Below are 3,002 nucleotides of genomic sequence, written 5' to 3' on the forward strand. Positions count from 1 at the left end.
TCTATCTATCTATCTATCTATCTATCTATCTATCTATCTATCTATCTATCTATCTCGAATACGTGTTTTCGTCAATATATAAGCTCGACAGCGTATGTTCGACAACTTGTTAATTTTACATGAATCTAGTTATTGGTTAACTTCAATGTTAAACCTTATAACTTATTGTTGATGTTCCTATATTTTTAAGAGGCGGGATAAAAGCAGAATGAAAAGAAAAGCAAACGTCCGCTTACTGATCAATCATTCATTTAATTATTCACTTACATCATAGGAGCGGTTGGAAAGACAACCTTTACGTGGGGAAATGTGAAGTCGCACTGAAGCTTGTTCTTGATTCCATCACGTAACGACGCACCAGTGCCGCCTTGAAAAACAGAATAATAATCAGTAAGTGAAACAAAAAAGTATGTTAAAGAGTCGCATGTTGTTTATTTTGCTCTAACAAAACTCCCAACCCAGTACGTCTGGCCACGGTAACCTCATCATCGTCATTATTTAAAAAGCCTACGATCGTGAATGTGTCAGTAAAATGCTGCACAAAATATGTGCGCACAGTAAATTGTAACCGTATGTCGCTCTCTGAAGACGATTCCAGAACATTATTTGAAATCGGGAGTAGGGCTCTGGTGGTCTAGGGGTTAAGCCAGGTGTTCCCCTGTCATTCAGTAGGTCCCAGGTTCGAATCTGGATAGCGACAGGAATTTTTTTTCTCTAAATTTTTCTCCTCTCACATCCTTTCCTACTCTCTAACAATGTTCTGTCATCTGCTTTCGTCTCCACTTTCTGCCCCCACCCTCTCACCTCCTTCGCCCCTCCTCTGCGGGTTCCTTGCTCATTCTGTAGCCTTTCTACTGCTACTCCTTTGCTCATTCTTTCTGCTGTCTTTCAGCTACACCCCTGATCTTATGGTAGGTAAGATTAACACCTTGTATTCTTGTACAAGGGCGAAAAATCTCGGAGGTCCCGTGTGCAAGTTGCGCACGTTAAAGATCCCGTGATGGTCCAAAACAGGTAAGAGCAGTAGGCTTCGGCCGCCACCGGTGCAAAATTCAACATTTCCTATTAGCTGGAAATATATTATGTGTTCCGCGCGCTCGTGTGATCGTATGCAGTTGCGAACGCCGTAAAACACTTATCAATAATCTCAATAAATAAATAAATACATAAATAAATAAATAAATAAATAAATAAGCATTACAAAAATCGAGAGTTTAGGCGAACAAATAAAAGAATGCAGATTCAATACCGTTCTAGCTAGAAATTTGAGCGTACATTGTTTGCAGATACCCTATGCTGTTATATAATAGTCTTCTTAATGAATAAAGACAATTTTCCATTAGTTACCGATGTCAAAGAATTTTGTCAACATTAATTATGAAACAGCCCGTTGTAAAGGCGTTTTCAATACGCCAAAGTGAATCAACAGTAGGAGGTCTAAAGAGTCCGAACAGGAATCACAGGAAATGCGAAATAAAATAAAAAACGTATGAAGGTGTTAGTAAGCCTTTATATCTTAAACTATGCGCGCACTGTGTGTGTGTAGGTGTGTGAGCGCGCGTGCATTATTGCTGCTGTTGTTGTTGCTGCTCTTCTTTGTGTTATTGCAGTCTTAGATATTGCTGTTAATGAAGATGGGCATTGGTAATTAATTGCTATTTAATTGTTGTGGGATTTTTTTAATGTGCGCTTTTCGGTGGTTTAATGTTTTTCCACAGCAAGAAAAAAACACTTAAAAAAAACCACAACAACATCCAGCAGATGCATAAGCTGTTATCTAAAATGATGATATGCGTCTTTTAGTTTTACCTGTTCCGTGCATGAATATCATAGTTGCAGTACATTTCCCCGAAGTTGGTTCATTTACAACAGCGTCGAACTCCGTCAAAGTCTCCGCCATTCTGGTAATAGGATCTCTCAAATGGTTTGACAAGTTTGTCAACTGACCATTTCCCCAGAGTTGCTCGCCTTTTACCCCTTGATACGGCTGTGTTATGATTGGCCAATGAGCTTGCCCCGACACGATGGCGGATGAACTCCCTCATCCTCGCATAACAACAATGTAAACATGATTTAACACATACGGTAATGCTTGAAAACTGCATATTACTTTACATAAGTTGGGCTCATAAATTTATTAAGGGTTGCTGACGCCTACCTTATTCTTTGATCTTTATTAATATGCTTTATAATAGTGTTTCTGGTCTCTAGCTCTCTTGAAGGGAGGGAGCGAAGACCGGGAGTGTAGAGAGTGTCGGAACGTGGCGATTGTATTGATTCTGCCTTTAGTTCATTTTTTCATGGTTCTTGGTTTTTAGTCAGGGATAGTCTAGGAACTAGACCAGGGTAAGATACATAATTGGGCTACCGGTTTGCACGTATTCCTAATCGCACAATAAACTGATTTCCGTTAATTCAGTATCAACCAAAGAATATCTATCTTGGCTAAGGAATTCTACACTGACACTAACAGTAGTAGCAGAACAGTACAGTGCTTGGAATTGGGTCTTCCAACAGGTGAGGTCATGATTTTAGACATGTCTGGTGAGTGGGCAACAGGACAAAGCGAAATTCCACCACAGTATCTAGTTCTTAAATAAGCACTTGAGAGATGGTTCAGGCCACATTGAGTTTTCTTTTACATGGGTGTCATGTTATATACGTATATTGGGTTAAGTTGGTTTTTTAAAATAAAATTGAGACTTCCATGTGACAAGTTTGCAGTGGCTAGTCTCTAGTCTGGTACCAGTACCAGTTACTGTACAAATTTCTCTCTATCCATTTGTATTACCGCATTGTCAGGAGAAGTTCTACATGATTCTCTCTGCTCAGTTTCAAACTTAAACTGTTGACTTTGAAAGCCTGTAGGCCTATTTTGACAGTTCAAAGCAACTTACTTTAAACAAAAATTGAATTTGAACAGAGAGGTGACTAGGAGGAAAGACGGGGATAATATAGTTTATTCTATGAGCTTCCGAGCAGAGAAATGAAAGGGGGGGGTG

The 3,002-nt window shown here is 39.3% G+C and overlaps 1 protein-coding gene across 2 annotated transcripts in view; it reads left to right on the forward strand.

Moving 5' to 3' along the window:
• Positions 1–2,006: 2,006 nt before the first annotated feature.
• The window catches only part of LOC101859563 (tubulin polyglutamylase TTLL5), a 45,954-nt gene continuing 44,958 nt past the window's right edge, over positions 2,007–3,002 (forward strand). For both annotated transcript variants that reach the window (XM_005096651.3, XM_035969280.1), the window contains exon 1: positions 2,007–2,085. The gene's annotated coding sequence lies outside the window, so the exon portion shown is untranslated. The remainder of the gene's footprint in view (positions 2,086–3,002) is intronic.

Source organism: Aplysia californica, unplaced genomic scaffold (genome assembly GCF_000002075.1).
Source record: "Aplysia californica isolate F4 #8 unplaced genomic scaffold, AplCal3.0 scaffold00134, whole genome shotgun sequence".
Taxonomy (NCBI): domain Eukaryota; kingdom Metazoa; phylum Mollusca; class Gastropoda; order Aplysiida; family Aplysiidae; genus Aplysia; species Aplysia californica.